General features: G+C 41.2%; 1 protein-coding gene across 2 annotated transcripts in view; it reads left to right on the top strand.

Annotated features, from left to right (window-relative positions):
- The first annotated feature begins 7,842 nt into the window (after positions 1–7,842).
- WASF2 (WASP family member 2) overlaps positions 7,843–17,152 on the top strand; it is a 36,260-nt gene continuing 26,950 nt past the window's right edge. Inside the window, exon 1 of one of the 2 annotated variants that reach the window (XM_063311677.1) lies at positions 7,843–7,968. The gene's annotated coding sequence lies outside the window, so the exon portion shown is untranslated. Of the gene's footprint in view, positions 7,969–8,195; positions 8,283–17,152 lie in introns of those variants that run through there. The other variant, XM_063311678.1, reaches the window with a different exon arrangement.

Below are 17,152 nucleotides of genomic sequence, written 5' to 3'. Positions count from 1 at the left end.
CCTGACTCTGGTGGGGAAGAAGAAGGGAACCAGCTTTGCTTTCAGAGGTACCAGTAGCTGGTGAGCAAAGGTTGCTGAGTTGTCTCCATGGAGACAAGACAGCAATCCAGACACTGTGTGTGTAGATCTAAGGTTAAAGCTGATTAGCAAATGTCAGTGGGATCATGTCAGCAGTGCTTCTAGGACTGCCCTCTATCCGCCTTGGCATGGGTCCCTGTCAGAAAGGAAAACTCAGCAGGCCAGAGCTGGCTGAAAGGAAAGAAACTGGAGGCGGCGGGGGTGGGGAGGAGGAGGGAAAATAGTCTCTGTGAAAACGGCTGCTTTCTCCTTGCAAAGCTAAGCACTGAAGACTTGTGAACGAGGGGCCTCTTCTGCAGAGGTAGTGTCACTGTAGCCACATTGTGGTTGGACCAGGGCTTTTTGCAAGCTCTGCGATCTGGGCCGAGGGACCGATTAAAATACCGAGGATGTTCACATCTGCTGACACCCTGTTTCAGTTTACGACTCAAACGGGTACTTCTGCCACACGTTGGGACCCGCCTTTTCTCTTCTCCCAAGGGGGTATGGAGGGGTGTGTGTATGTGTGAGAGAGAGACCAGTGTGCAACATGCAACCCCCCCAGAGTATGGGGAAATTGCAACAAAAGAAAAGCTGAAATCCAACTTTTGTAAAGAGCCAGAAGGATGGGAATGTTGGTTTCCAAAAGCTTGCCCCAAGAAGGCAGTCGGAGTGCCTGTGTAAAACCAGGGGCTTAGAAGGTAGCAGCTCCTCGCCCCTTCTTTGCTGATCTCAAAAGCTAAACAAGGTTGGAGCTGGGGGGGATGGGGGACCACCACCAGGATGGGGCAATAGCAGGACTCAGAAAAAACATCCTGGAAGAAGGTGAGAGAAGAGAAACCTCTTTTCTACTGTTGCTGAGCAACTGACACATCCATATCCTTGTAAGTCACTCAAAAACAACTTTACTATAATGTGGGCAAGGGACTGATCAATCTGGATTCCTTTGGGAGGAAGTGCCAGAGCTGAAGAGTTGCTTCAGAAAGGCACCCAGCTGAAGGCATGATTTATGAAAACAGTATAACGGGTCAGGAGATTTGGGCCTCTTCCCTGAACGATCTTCCCCAGGAAAGAACATCTCACAAGGAAGATCATTCAGGGAGGAGGCCCCAAATGTCCTGGCCTTTTACATGTTTTTCATAAATCTTGCCTTCAGCTGGGTGCCTTTGAAACATCAAAGAGGTGTGAGAGCCCCTGTGGTGTAGTAGAGAAGGGGTTGCACTACAGGTGGGGAAATCTGGGTTCTAGTCCCCTCTTAGCCACAGAAGCTTCCTAGGGGTCTCTGGGCCAGTCCCTTTCTCCCAACCCAAGAGTCAAGGTTGAGCAGTGGTGAAGATGCTGGACTGGGAGCAGGGAGACCAAAATTCTAGCTCCCCCTTAGCTGCAAAAATTCACCAGGTGACTTTGAGCCAGTCCCTCTCTCTCAGTCCAACCTACCTGATGGGATTGAGGAAAATAGGGAGTACAGTTAGTTCTCACTTAATGACCACAATTGGGACTGGAATTTCAGTTGCTAAGCAAAGCAGTCATTAAGTGAATCCAACCCAATTTTATCACCTTTTTTGCAGCGGTCGTTAAGCGAATCATGCAGTTCCCCATTGATTTTGCTTGCCAGAAGCTGGCCAGGAAGGTTGAAAACGGCGATCATGTCACCACGGGACACTGCAATGCCCATAAATGTGAACTGGTTGCCAAGGCCCAAATTGCAAACATGCGACTGGGGGGATGTTGCAGCAGTTGTAACTGTGAGGACCAATCGTAAGTCAGTTTTTTCAGCGCCATCATAAGTCTGAACCATCAGTAAACAAATGGTTGTTAAGCAAGGACTATCTGTACTGTCTAGGCTGTCTTGAACTCCTGAATGAAAGGTGGGCTATAACTCTAATAAATAAAAGCTTGTTTACATATTATGCATTAGATCCCTCTTCCGGAAGGCTAGAGTGATTAACATGTTTTACAATTTTCAATGTTGTCCTATCAATTCTTCTAGGGAGGTGAAGCCAAGAGAAGAAAAGGCCGGTCAGAGGTAATCAAAGGAGTTGCATGGACTGAGTGCAGATTTGAATTCTTCCTCTTAGTCCGAGACTAACCCACCCTTCCCCAGCGGCTGTGTTGGCTGGGGATGATGGGCCCTGCAGTCTAACACATCTGGAGGGCACCAGTTTGGGGAAGGCTGATTTACTGCTATATCACAACACCTGTCTAAAAACAAAAAAAAGAGTCAAATCCGACACCATCAGTTAGGAAAGTTGGGTGGTATAATCCCCTGTGTATCTACTTAGGAAACCAGTGGAACATACAGGGAAATGCATGGCTGTATTCTGAGCTGACATAATTGATATAACCCAGTGCAACCAAGATGGATTAGCTCCACAGAGCCCTGCAATTTCACTGTCAAAATTTGCCTTCAAAAAAGCCCAAATTTTTAGCTGATTTCAGTCTGGTTTTGGGGTGGGCTTGGCTGCTTTGAGGCAGGGGAATGGGATCAATTTGCCCCTGGTGGATTCCCATTCCCATCTCCACTCTTAACACCTGCTCTACAAAAGCCAAAAACTGAAGTAGCCCACCTGGAGGTCAGGAGGCTGTGTTGCAAGTCAAGCCCTCAAATGTTGTCATTCATGCAATGTTCAGTTTGCAAACCTGCTAATCTATTGACAGTAGATCTGTGACCTGGCTAAGAATTAGGAGAAGCCCAGGTTGTAGTTGTTGTGTCAGGTCACCTGCATCTGTCAAAACAAAAGATAAATCATAATGGGTGACCTTTTGACTCATGGGATGGGAAGGCAGGTAATATGCTTTCAAAATATAGTAGCTCCCCTTGGCATAATGATCAAGCGGTATGAGACCACAAAGGTGCACCTGAGAGGCAATGTGTTGTAGCAATTTGTGTGCTGGGCTTGGGCTGTGCAGACCCACCCAGGTTTAAGTCTCCATTCAACCATGGAGTTCACTGGGTGGCTTTGGGCTGTGTGCAGGCCCGCAACTAGGATCTGTGTCACCCAGGGCAAACATGGATTCCGCTCCCATTTTGGCGACCCCCCAGTGTGGCACCCAGGGCACATGTCCTGCTTGCCCGCCCCCCAGTTGAGGCCCTGGCTGTGCGTCCCTCAACTAAACCTACTTCCTAGAAAAACTGGAAGAAGAAATTGTGTGTATGCTACCTTCAATTCTTGGAGGAATTATGGCATCACAGAATTATAGACTTGGAAGGGACCATTAAGATGATCTTATCCAACTCTCTGCAGCATGCAGAAAAACCAAGTGCTGTACACCGTCCATGAGAGGTGGCTGTCCAGCCTCTTTCTAAAAACCTCCAGAGATGGAGAATCCATCCCCACAGGTAGCCTGCTGGCCAGGGAATTCTGGGAGTTGAAGTCCACATTTCTTAAAGTTGCTAAGGTTGAGAAACACTGATCTGGAGGTTGTCCTTATATTTAAAGAAGCTGTAAGTTATACCCAATCTTCCTGATCCTAGTTTCTATGGCTGCGGAAAATAGTTGTGGATTCTCTCCTGCAGCTTTCCTTTATGCACCTACATGAGGCTTTCATGTCTCCCCTAAGTCATCTTTTCTCCTGACTGAACATCCAAGTCTCTTCAGCCTGTCTTCTGGGGCATGTCCACGAGTCCCTGGATCATCTTCATTGCCTCCTCTGAATTCTTGCTCAGGGGGCAGATTAAGCTGCCTAATAAATAAAACTTGATATGGAATGCCTAATGTGAGTTTAATGCCTCTGTGCAGTTCCTGCATCTTGCTGCAGTATCATGGCATGGCCTTTTTCTCTGCTCTTGTTCCTCCTTACTGGCTGTCCCAGGGAAAGCTGCTGGAAAAGTCTGTGGCATCTCATTTTGCGTTTTGAAGATTAAGCAGGATCCTCTACCTGGCACCATGGAAGCTATTAGTTTGCAGTTCCCATCTTTTCCACCCAGACAGTGAAAAAATGGGCAAGACTGATTAACTACAATTTAGTTAAAATTATATTAAGTGGCTTAAATACAATTAATATGATCCCCCCCAAAGTCTTTAATAGTTTCAATAGGACAAAAGGGGGAAACGATCAATTTAGTAAGTCTTTGGAGAGGGCAGCCTTTAACATGATATGTGAACCCAGGAAATTTTGATTTTTGTCCAGTGGCTCAGCAAACCACATGTTAGCAGTTTATTTGTATAAATAAATGAAAATTATTATAGAATACTATATAGTACTAATACAAGTATTACATAGTATTAGTGTACAGCTGCAAATATTTGTGTGTGTGTGTGTGTGTGTGTTTATGCTACAGGTGGTAATATAACTTTGAGTTATTTCAGGGGTATAATGAATTTTTCCATTGTTAAATATCCACACTGGGGTGGGGGGACCCAATCTCCTAGTTCCGTGTTTCTCAACCTTGGCAACTTTAAGAGTTGTGGACTTCACCTCCCAGAATTCCACAGCCAACATGCTTGCTGGGGAATTCTGGGAGTTGAAGTCCACACCTCTTAAAGTTGCTGAAGTTGAGAAACACTGTTCTAGTTCAAAGAAAAAAAATAATTGACTTGGGCCCTGAAAAGAACCTAAGGCAAGTGATAGAAGGCAAGTTTTGTCTACTTGGCAACCTGCAACACCTCCTGGTCACAGTGGGTGGCAGCACCAAGCCCACTTTGGCTCATTTCCAAAAACAAATTGGACCTGATCAACCCTTGGATGGGAGACCACCAGAATATCCCAGAGCTCTAACCTACACTGGGAATCTGGAAAAGCATTTCGGATGAAGGCAATGGTAAACCGTTTTCACACTGCTGCCAAGAAAACTGCTTGGTTGCATCTATGAAGCCCATCAGGGTCAAGCTGAACCTGAGGAAGACTTCATCTTGTTTTACCCACCGTCCAAAATTTAGGGAGAGGGTATTCTAAGCAGTGTGAAAAGCGGAGGGGTGAGATCTGTCAAATACAGAACGGTGTTCCTGAAGCATGAGTGTGTGTAAGGGGTGGATGCAGGGAGGCTTGCTGAGGTGCAGAATACATCACATGGCTTTTTAATCTCTGCTGAAGTTGATTCAAGCATCTACACCTGCAGTTTGTCTCTTGCAAACACCTGGATTCCAGCTCTTCATCTCCACATGTCTCCTAATTTGGAAGAGAATTGAGAAGTTGGCATGATAAATACTGCCTAAAGAATTCAACCTTCAACTCAAAATTCATGCCAAGGCAGCTCAGCAGAGTACAGTAGTTATGGGGTTGGACTAGGACCTGGGAAACCCAAATCTAGACCTCCCTTGCTATCTGGGCTGCTGGTTCTCTCTCAGTCCAGCCTTCCTCACAGGATTGTTGTGGGTATAAACTGAGAACCCCCATGTCTGCTTCTTGGAGCTCTTGAGAGAAAAGAGTACAAGAGAAAGGCAATAATACAATGCAATACAAATAAATCTTATAGATGGAACTGACTGCAAGACAGCTTCTATAGATGTTTGTTCATTTCCTCAGTTTTATGAATAAGGGATGCTACATGGAACCTGCTGCTTGGGGTCATATGTTCTTGAGAACTTCTATTTGCATTTAGTTAAAGGATCTGCAAGTTTCTGGTCCTTGTGAAGCTGAAGGTATTTCACACAGGCAGGTATTTCAACAACACTCCTAGGCACAGTGGCTTCTGCATTAAAACCTGAGTCTTTCTTTTGAACTCCAGTGCCACCTTGCTATTTACTGCAAGAAATCTGAAACCAGCTGAAAAAGAAAATCCCTAAAACTGATTTAAGACCTGTAAATTGAGCTAGTTATCTTTGGTGAATGTCACCGGCTGTCCTAGAACCAATTTTTAATCATATTTAAAAAATGGAAGAAAGAGGAAGGTTAGTCTAAAATCCTGTTGTGTAAGGAAAAAGACCATAGGCCTAGAAAATCTTTATTCAACACTGCATAATTCTGAAGAAGAAATTCAGAAAGGTATTGTTGGAGAAAGTAAACAAGCAAGGAAATGAAGTGGCCACAAGTGAGAATAAAATATTGTCAACTGTTCTGAAAGTATTTTGTTGTTGAGGATACGACCTATGTCCCCTGGAGACATAGCTTCACTCTTCATGGCTACATATAATTTTCTCAGCATGATGCAGAAGGGGATGTGCAGCGCTTTGATTTAAGGGCGAAAAGGTGCTTCAGAGCTCGCCTGCAACTTCTTAAAGCAAATGCTTCTTTTCCTGGGATCACGCTGCAACTGCAGAAGGCGGCGGCTGCGCAATCCCAGGGAAAAACACAACTGCAAAATACAACTCCCCGCATGCTCTGAAGCGCCTTTTTGCCCAGCTTGCCCAGCCTTGTAGTTTGCTGTTACAATCTTCCAGTTTATTTCCAGGCCTTGGTGGTGTTTCCCTTCCGAATACTCATCAGGCCCAATTCTGGCTAGGTTTCAAATCCAGACAAGGTACAGTAGCAGGGTATCCAATTTCTTCTTCCAGATCGGAGACCAGGCTCTGATCTCAGAAGGGAGAAAAAACGTGGGAGGTATCAAATTCCCTGTCTGACTTACCTGCCAGCCTCCAAAACCAGTTCCTTCTCATAAAGGAGAGGAATACCTGAGAAGGGAGTGGGGCAGGAGCCTGGTGGGGCAGGAAGACGTTTGGCTCCGAAGAAGCCAAACCCACCCAGCCCTGCTAGGGCCAGATGAAGATTGAGATGGCTCTGGGGTGCGCTAAATACTTTATGTTCCCTCCCAGGATGTGGAAATTGCCTTTAGCAAGTTTGTGGGGCTTGCTTTGCCTAAACAGGTTTTTGGTTAACCAAGCCAGCCACCAACCTAGCAGCTGCGCTAAGCCTCTTTATTTTTAAAACTGGAATAATTTTTGTGCGTGGGTGGGTGGGTGTGTGGCCAGCTCATTCGGTTAGTGTTTTCTATCCCAACCGAGAAAATGAATTAACGCTAATAAATACATGTAAAAAGTCGGAAAGAAAAAAAGGAACAAAGTTCGCAATTCTTAAAGTAGGACCTCACAATCTGGCACCTCAACCCGAGTTAAGGCTACAACTCCCCAAACCGCCAGCCTATGCCCCGCGCGTTCGCTCGGCTCACTGGGAATTCTGGGAGTTGTAGTTTCAACGGGGAGGGCAACCAGTTGGCTCAGCCCGAAATTGTACCGAGAAAGGGAGGTTGGGAAAACCCGAAGAAAAGGCCTTGAAGCACGTGTACCGCAACAGCTTTTTATTCAGGGAGCCCTTCAGTGACCATGCTGCTGGGTAACGTGTGAAAAAGCCTAGCCCTGAACCCTCCCGACGCCGCCCTCTCGTCGCTTGGTTTTTTTTCTCCGCTTTTTCAGTCTCGAAGCCCCCAAACTTTGGCGTCCTGCAGTCCCACCCCCGAGCGCCAGGGGACCCACCCTTTCTCTCACCCGCAGGATCATAGAGGAGACCGGCCTAGCGAAGCGGAATAACGGAAGGGAGAGCGAACCAAATGGGGGACATTGAGAACCTGACAAACTTCTGACAAGAAAGGGCGCCTGTAATTTCTTATTTTTCTCTTTCATTAGCCACCTCCCACGATACCTTCTTTTCGAAGCCTACTGTCACCCCCGCCCGAAGGGGTTCCCCCCACATGAATCCCCCTGCTAGCCTCAGAATATGGTACGACCTGTATTGTTTACGTTTTTTCTTTTTTTAAAAAAAGGTTTCGTTGGGCGTGGTCGTTTAAGGAAAAAAGGAAGTTGGCTGGGTACGCAAATCGCGTAGGGTAACATTTGACAGACAGGGCAGCTCAGCCAATTCATAGAGAGCGGGAAGTCGCCTGAGAGCCAATGAGAAAACGGACCGGCGGAGTAGGTGGGTCTACGATCGGTGAGGGCAAGCTGAGGGGAAAGCTGTGGAATGTCGGACGGCTGGGGCGGTTCGCTTCAGTGGTGACGAGCTGAGTGGAAGCGGGTCGGAGAAGGCGGCCGTAGACGGGTAAGCCTCTCTCCGTGGCAGGGAGGGGATGGTGAGAGGGAGAGGACGGGGTCACCCTAAATGCGTGTGAGGAGAGGTAGACTGGAAAGATGATCTATATCGTGGTGGGAGTGGCGCCATTGGGGGGTGACATGGAGGAGGCGACGGCCGCGGAGACGAGGGGCGTGGCCTATGCGGGTGGTGCCCCAGACAGGTAAGGGGCGTGGCTTGTCCTACGAATGGCGCCTGGGAGTGGGACAGTACAAACTTGGGGCCTGCGGCTTCCGTTTTCTGCCAGCTCACCGAGATCCGCCAAGTGCACAGTAATGGTTGAAGTAAGTAAACGGGCACACGGTAAGAATTCAAGAGCCCAGGGCCCGAGAATTTGTGATCAAGGCGAGAACCAAAATCAGGAGTCCTTTCGCACTAGCGCTTTTGTCCCTCTTCTTCCTCCCTGAGTTTTTTTATAAGGGGGGCGAGGAGAAGTTTTTAAAATGTTTTAAACTTGTTTTATTTGAACGTTTTGTTACTTTTTTAAAATTATGACTTTAAGTCAAAGATGGGTCCAGGTAGTATTAAAGTTGAAGGTTGATGTGGCATCATTTTTGTGGATTATGAAACCTACAAGTTTGGCCTGTAATATATTTGTTAGGTTTCATGGGCCCCTGCTGTTTTCACTGCACCATACAAAGACAGTTAATTATCTGATCTTTTTCCATGTTCATGTTGCTGGATAGGAAATCTGAGAACTACCGGTGAATTCTGGTCTAACTTCTACCTATTCAGGGATAGTGTTATCCAGTTTTCTGGTTTGGTCCATGTGTGCAAAGAATGGATAAAGAATCTAAGTACTGTAGATGTGTAGTTTTTAGTGTTCAGAAGAATCTTTCTTACTAAAGGTGGTGGTGGGGCTCTTCAAAAGAGCAAAATATTGTGTTGGTCTAAAATGGCTTTTGGATAACAAGATTGTGTGGTCATTGGGAATATTGCTAAGATCACCTTGCAATATGTTTTTTTGTAAGTTGCTGTGCTTTAGTTTTATTTACTTACTAAATTTGTATGCTACCCAGCTCCCAATGACTCTTGTCACACTTTGTCAGTCTGGATAAGGAAGTGAAGTTAGTGTAAACCAGGAAGTGAAATACTTCACAGTTGGTGTAGGCAGTTACAGCTTCACAGGGCAGTCCAATCTAACTATGTATATATAATGTACTGTATGTGGTATCTGGAAGGCAATAGGTCCTTCATCCCAGATTATTCAGAAGTTTTACTGTGAATCATTTAGGTATACAGTGGTTGTAGTGTGCTGGAAAAGGATTGGGGACATGAGGGTTCTGTAAGTCTACTTGGAAATTTGGGCCAGTGCTATTTCTCTTCATCACAAGGAAGATATGTAGATACTGTGAAGGAGGGAACCTCTGTACTCAGAACTCTTTGGGGAAGGATGGGATATTAAAATAGTTAATATAAACAATTTATCTAAGGAATGTATCCTATTGTAAGTATATTTAGGACTGTAGTTTGCAAGTATTAAGTAAAAAATTCCCAGAGTAAATTTGTAGAGCCTTTTATTTCTATTTGGTACACAGCATCAACCATATATGGAATGTCTTTATATACAGTTATGAGCTGGCTTTTTTAGCATTACTTGGGTAAGTAGTACAAGACAATAGTGTGTTTCTAAAGTAAATTGCTGTTATCTGAAAATATAGGTCTGAATGAGTGCATTGTACTTTCCATAATATTTTTTTTAAGCAAAGATACTTCGGATTGGGATGCCTCTAAGTCACAATCAGTTACAAGGCGTAGGGAAAGCCCTTTTTATATGACATTTCTTAGTTTTGTGGGTAAGATGCTAGGGAAGGATGTGGGAAAACTGAGGCCAGAAGAAAATCAGGGCATTCTGGCAATTATCTCAGTAAAAAGAAAGGCACTGGAATGATGCACTCAGTGAAACTGAAACAGGAAAGGCAATTCTGTGGCTTTAATGGGGTCTTAGAACATACTTCTTGCTGTGATTCATATGAGCGGAAACTGTTGATGCAGGAAAGAGAATGAAATAAAGCAAGTAGGTGGAGTCTCTCTAATCACATATGATGTCCTAATCATATACTAGTTGATTAGGGAACCTATGTGATTTAAGAACTAGGAGGCATTAGTATATTAAAGAAATAGCTGTTTCACTCTTGAGATAGGTGCATCTGATATAAAGAAAAAAATGGCTGAAGATGAAATATATTCCTAAGAGTGTTCTGTCACAAATAGAAAATACTAGTCATGGAATAATTTTCCATTGAGAAAAGGAAATTGGTGTGATAAGAAGCAACAAAGAGAAAGGAGGGCTGTTTTCCTATAAAATAGGTAAATTCCCATGTTGGGACCAAGTGGGAAAGTAATAGCTGATCTCCCAGATCACAAAATATTGTTTCTTTTAATAATTTGTTGAGTACAGTAGTTTTTGAACAAGACGTAGTGGTCTGTAAGCCATTGACAATGGTTTATAAATTACAGTGGCTGGGTTCACACTTCATGGTAAATCAAGGCCCCACATTGTAGCTTAGTGATAGTATTTTGGATGGGAGTGGGAGGCAAACTGCTCCCGCATCCACCCTTAATCCTCCCAAATTTTAAAATGGCCTAGAATCATATTGGAACATTTGTTTTGAACCAGATTATAGGAGGTTAATGTGGGAACTGAGAAAGTTTGCCTTCCAGAAACCTTCTGTTCTCCATTTCCACCCCAACTTTTGCCCCTAAAACAACAAAATAAAAACAGGACACTTTTAGCCCTATCGTTGAACAGTCTCTTAAGGCACGTTAAAATGTCAAGAGGCCAGACTGGAGCCATTGGCTTTAATAATGTTAGAATTCATCTAGTGTACCCTGGGAAAACTCTGAAGATTTGGGGTCGGTTGATGTAGAAAGTAAAGACATGACATGAAATTGCTTCCATTGATACTTTGCATGGAAATGAGCAACCTTTAATAAGGGAAGGTTGCCTAGATATACAGATCAGTTTTATACCCTGGCTTATCCTAGAGGCACTGGTTAGGAAGCTGTTAAGGTGGTGGTCTGGAGAGTTACTTGGAGTGGGAATTTTCAAGATATTTGGAAAATTATATGCATGCTACATTGTATCTGACAATCCTCATGTTGGAATGGAAGTTGGCAGCAAAGTTCCTGTGCCCAAGAGCAAGTTGTGGCCCTGTTTGTGTGTTTATGTGTATGTATACTTTTGGGATTTTGGAGAGTGATGTGCTTGATCTCTAGATACCTCACGCTTTTGTGCTTTTTTCATAAAAATATGCAGTATGTACACATTTTAATATAATTCCTTATATTAGCCAGTTCTCTTGGTGGGTCTATGCAAAAAGCAGGTTGTTGGATCAATAAGAATAAAAGTTAGAGATTATTTTGTAAGAATATCAGTTGGATAAAAGATGGAACATTCCCCTTTTTTGTGTTTAAACAATTTTCACTTTTAGTTTTGCCATATGGTATCTGCCAGAGGCATAGGAAAAAAAATCAACTCATACCAAAGTAACAGAGCATTAGGGTTTCATTAATACTGATTGCCTAGTAGAGAATAAAAATAACTGGTCAGTTTTTGTTCATTAGCTGTGGGAATGACTGTTCTATAATTTACTGGTTTTACTAGTACTTTATGTACAAAATATATTACTGTTAGATGTATAGTTAAGTTTTTTTCTGTATATTATTCATCTGTCTGAACATTTTGATGCAAGTAGATTATCTATTTGGATTTGTGATAGAGCTTTGTGCAGTTTTTTTAAAAAATTGCGCTTTGTATGTAGTGTTGTGCTCTGAATTCAGATGGATTTAGTTTGGAACATTTTTATATAGAATAGCACTATCAGTTACTGACTTGTTAGAATTGTTTATCTTCAGTCTTCTGCAGTGTCACCTTGTTTATCTTTGAATTCCCCTAGGAAAAATGTGAGAAAAAAGAACATTGCTAAAATTGCTACAGATGTTGAATTATAGCATTACATATAATTATGTATAATGGGGTGGAGAATTTTTCAAATCTGTGTTGGTTCTCTTGGCTTTTATGGAATCATTCTACTTTATCCTTTCACATGACATTTCAGATTTGGTTTAGAATCAAATACCTTTGAAATCTTTTTATTCTGAAGAACTAGTCACTGTGAAGTTCAGGGGTGATCTTTTCCTGTGAAGGGCCACTGACTCATGAGAAAAGTCAATGAGGAGTTGTAATTTGTGATGGGCAGAGGATACTAACCAACTGTGGGAATCTGTAGCTCTACTTACCACAGCAAGTTCCTCAGTGCCTTCTCTTGAATGTAATAGGAGGGCCAGCCTCAAGCTATAGCTGTGGTTCTAAGAATAGCTTGGCTTTAAACTGTGCCATACCCTTTCTCTCCATCTTTGGAGGAGAAGACTGCTTAGATGGCAGTCTGAGTGCTTTGATGACCTGGCAGCAAAATAATCCTTTGCTTTCTATCCTGGATCCAAGCGTGAAGGTGGAAAGAAGGATAGGTATCTTCACTTCAGTTGTCCTGGGCATCTGAAGCCCTCCAAGTACCTTCAAAAGCTAACAGAATTGCAGAAATAGACCTGTCCCATTTTATAGCTTCAGACAGAGGGAACATGTGTGCTGTAACCAAGTACAGAGCTTCTTATTGATCATGTTGGCATGGGTGCCAAAACCAAGCCTATTAATAGAAATGCAGAAATGCCCAGTCCTGAAAAATATATATTTTTTCTCAAGTTAGATCAGCTACATATCCTGGTTTGTTTAGTTGCTTGCTTCAAAGGCAAGTTTGGAAGTAGAACCTATGAATGCAGGCTGGCATATCCAGCTTTTCTGTATTACAGTGATTGTCTTGCTAATAGCCCATTTAAACTGGCTGCTTTGTGAACTTTATAAAGGTGTCCTGATTCCAGCATATGTATTTTTGTAATAACCATGATTCTTACTAAGTGTTTGGAAGTCATATTCTTGGCCATTCAAGGTGCCATTCTTAATTCAGATGTTTGAGATACTTCTACCGAGAAAAAAAAAATGAAATCTAAAAGCTATTTGTAAAATATCTTAAGAAAAAGGTATTGGTTGTTGTAGATTTTGTAATGTCAGAAGTTGATTTAATAAGAATGCACCCATGATTAAGATACTAAAACTGTTTAGGCAAGGATGCATGTACATATTGTAATGACTTTTCTTAAAGTAATTGGATTATATTTAGAGAATTATTTATGTTTAATAATTAAGAAAAGACTTATCTTCCCAGTATTCCCCAAGTTCATCAAAGGGTAAGGTGAGGAAACTAGGTATTGGAATATAATTAATTGTATAAGGTATAAGTTGAATCAGAAAGAGCTGTAGGTGTTGTAGAAAGGCTGCTTTATTTCAGTAATTTAGAACTGCCATTGAAAGTATAGTGCATAATTTAAAAACCGAATTAAGGAAAAGGGAGCTGCTTAAATGGCACAATTTTGGATACATGTCCTGAAGAATGCCAGCAGATTCTTAGCTAGATACATTGTGAGTGGAGAGGAAAAATATCTAAAGAGAAATGTGTGCATATCTTTTTGTAGAGAAGTAACTCATACTTGCATAATCCAGCTCAAATAAACTTGAGGAATTTCCCAGGTAGAGAAAGCAATATGGCAGCCATACACAAATGAGGACAAACCCGTTTTAGATATATTTACATACTGGCATCAATTCAGCTTTCAGATATGTATAGCATTAATTGTGAAATGTTGTTGAGCATAGCAAAATAATGTATAGTAGCCAGTTTTCAATTTACAAATAGTTTTCTGTCTTGTCATCTGAAGATGTATGTGTTTGCCACAGGCATTTACAGATGTTCTTAATATCCTTGCAATTGCTGTTGTGTTTCTGGAGACCATTGGATGGATTTACAGATAAGCCAATCTGTGCAGTAGCCTCTAACTGTGGCATAGTTATAATTCATACTTGGCTTGTTTTGGAATGTCTGTCTTCTGTTCATTGTCTTATTTTAAGACTGAACTGAAGCATAATCCTCAGTGATGCTATTTGGAAGTAAGTCTTACTGAGTTCAGTAGGTATTACTTCTTGATAATTGTTTTAGTATATAAAGTCATCTAGTACTGGTTTCAGCCACACAGTTTGCATTACTTGGTTGTATCCTTGCTTACACATCAGATGGGCAACTGAATCACAGATCTGTTCTGCCAGGCAGATTAATTTGTGGCTTCTATTTCTAGTGGAGTAGAATTGGATCAGCTAACAACTCAGATTCTCTTTTTCTATAATTAGAATAATTATAGAAATAATCTAAATAATCTAAATAATCTATGATTTTATAGTCACTGTAAAATCAAAGGTGGTTTAAGTGGAATAATAAAAAATGAAAATTTATGTGTTGACAGAACATTTTGCCTCTTTCTATCTCTGTGTTACAAGATATGGCTACTGGTTGTTAAAATGTTTTAGGTGTAAAACTGCTAAGATGTGGAATAGGTAAGAACAACCCTCTTCTTCCAAAATACTTTTCCCAGTTTTCCCCTTTTCTTGGCTAAGATCAGCTGGGTGGGTAATAGCATGCTTTAAGTGTAATGATAAACCATGATATAGTATCATGACTATAAATAGAAAGGTATCTGCACAGGTGTCAGGCTAAAGCATTCCTACTTCTCTTCCATCTGGGTAGATAACAGGAGAAATTAATCAGAATTTCAGTTCCGTTTAACAGATTGGTTTGTATAATATGCTAACTCTAACAAAACAGAATTGTTATGTTTACATAACATGCTATGCCTGGATAAATAACTGACATTATGGCTTTATGTAAAGGCCTACTTCACACAACATGGCAAGGAGTTGCTATGTTCCCACAACATGCTGTACCATAAGTTATTCAACTTTATTTTAGCCTAGTCTGATTGTGTGAACCTAGTCGTGTGCTATGGATTCTTTTAAAAATAATCTACACAATTGCAAAGTAAGCCATTAAGACAATCTGGGATATGGTTATCTAGCAATAGAATTGAGCCTTAAATTACAATTCCCTGTTTATACCTAATGACAAATGTGTCTTCCTGGTTTCAAGGGAGGAACACTGGAAACTTGCACACATTATTGTTGAGCATTATGTATGACTGAACTCAATGTGTTGGTCATCAGATTTTCACTTTGGCACTAGTAAGACAGTTTGAGCTACTAATATAGTTCATAAGTTTCATCATATAGTACTGGTGGAACATAATGCTCCTTGCAAAACGAATAGGCAGATAGTTAGCCTAAAGCGTCCCAAAACCATTCTGTAATGCAAAAGCTGCTGAAAGTGTATCCTCATCAGTAGGTGCCCAAAAATAAGAAAGGGAAAGGCCTTCACAGTACATGAATACCACAGTGTTCCTTAATTATATCTTCATTGTTTGATGGCCATGTTCTAATAACAGTAATATACTAAAATATAAAATGTTTTTGTAAGCTTGCATTGTCACTTTGCAGTATGTATAATTAATGAAAAATAATCATCTGCAATTATCTGCTTTTTGACATGAGTTGATGTCCAGAAATAAGAAATAGTGGCTATTAATATGTATTGACCAGGGTTTTTATGGAAGGCAATGTTAATGTAATAGGACTGATTCCAATGGAAATAAGTTAATGACAAATAGATTAACATTAGCATATATTCTAAAAGTGGAGGTCTAAACTGGAAAAGCTTTGCTGCATTACCTTATCTAGTGTCCATTCTTTCTTTCTTGCATGTAAGAACCAGGGTGCTTTTGGCTACCTGAAAACAGTTCCAATTATTGTAACTCTGTTGTGGGGGCTGCATTCTTTATGTCTTTTTCACATAGAAATAAGAAATCTTCAGGTGCCAGAAACCATACATGGCAACAGGCCTTGGTTATTACATTTACTATTCTCACTGTATGGCTTTGAGGTCTTGGCTTCCTAATGTGTGTATTGATGTGTGCACTTAGTTTACTATGATTTTTGCTTGCATATAAACTGTTCTTTCAGACATTTTTGAGCTGCCATTGAATGGTTGATCCATAAGTAATGTTAAGCACAATATGCAGTGGAAGAATTTGTGAAGCCATCTTTGATTCCACAGCTTCTGCTGATGTGTCTCAGAAACTTCATATTGTTTACAGTTGTTGCACTTATCTACATTAAAGTATAAATGTTGTGTTCTTATTGTTGAGATGAATTATTGATAGCAATAGGATAAGACATTCTTATATTTTGAAAAGTATTAATAAATGTAATCCATAGTTGTATGTAAAATTGCAAGCCTTTATTAGAAATAAGTTTGATTATGCTGGATAATTATTGGAAATATCTTCAAAGAGCCAAACTGCAGTAACACTTGTCTAACTTTCATGTCTGTGTACAAACATTTCCCTAGTGCATTGAGAAATGAGAATATTACTCTGCCCATGGTTCTTTAAAGAGAAGTGCATCCTATAAGGAGGATATGACAGAGACTGCATATGACTCAGTTCTTAGGATTAAGAAATAATGATTTAAGGACTTATTTATAGAGGATATCTCTAATCAAAGTCTTTTTGGACAATTGTCAGTATATTTTGTTTTTAATATCTGTCTGTCTTATAGTGGACATTTTAACTGTTGTACAGTTACCACTTCTGTTCTGTAACTCACTTTAAGCTCTTTAAGACAATATATAAAGAAAGAAATCATAATATGGCGGGGGGGGAAATCAGTTAAAACCATTTTCTTTTCCAATTATTGTCTGCTAGGGATAGCTGGCCCGTAAATGACAGAAATCTGTGTTTGAAATAATGGCAAAGAATAAGTGCTTATTACAGGTGGATATGATGTGTCATATAACAATGGTGTCTTGGATAATTACCTGTACAGTGCTGTTTGCTGAGGCTCCTCTCTTAGGTTTATAATTGTGATGCCTTTGCAGCATCCTTTTTGTGGGGGGGGGAATACAGAATTTTCTGCTGAACATTCTTTTTAAAGTTTTCTAATAGCAAACTTTTTTCCCCCTTTCCTGGCTTTTCAGAATTACATAAAGCTGTTCTTTCTGGCAGTTTTGCAGAGGAACTATTAACTGCTGAGAGAACTCACTGTCTTAAGACACCGGAAATAACAGTTTGTCTTGCCTTGGTAAAAGGAAATAAGATTTCTAAATTGGTGGCCTGATAGGAATTTTAAATTTTGACCCTTTTATTCTTTTCTTCCTTT

The sequence above is a fragment of the Candoia aspera genome, chromosome 10, assembly GCF_035149785.1.
Source record: "Candoia aspera isolate rCanAsp1 chromosome 10, rCanAsp1.hap2, whole genome shotgun sequence".
In the NCBI taxonomy this organism is placed as follows: domain Eukaryota; kingdom Metazoa; phylum Chordata; class Lepidosauria; order Squamata; family Boidae; genus Candoia; species Candoia aspera.
The sequence above is the reverse complement of the archived record's forward strand: the minus strand, read 5'-3'. Positions and strand labels throughout refer to the sequence as shown.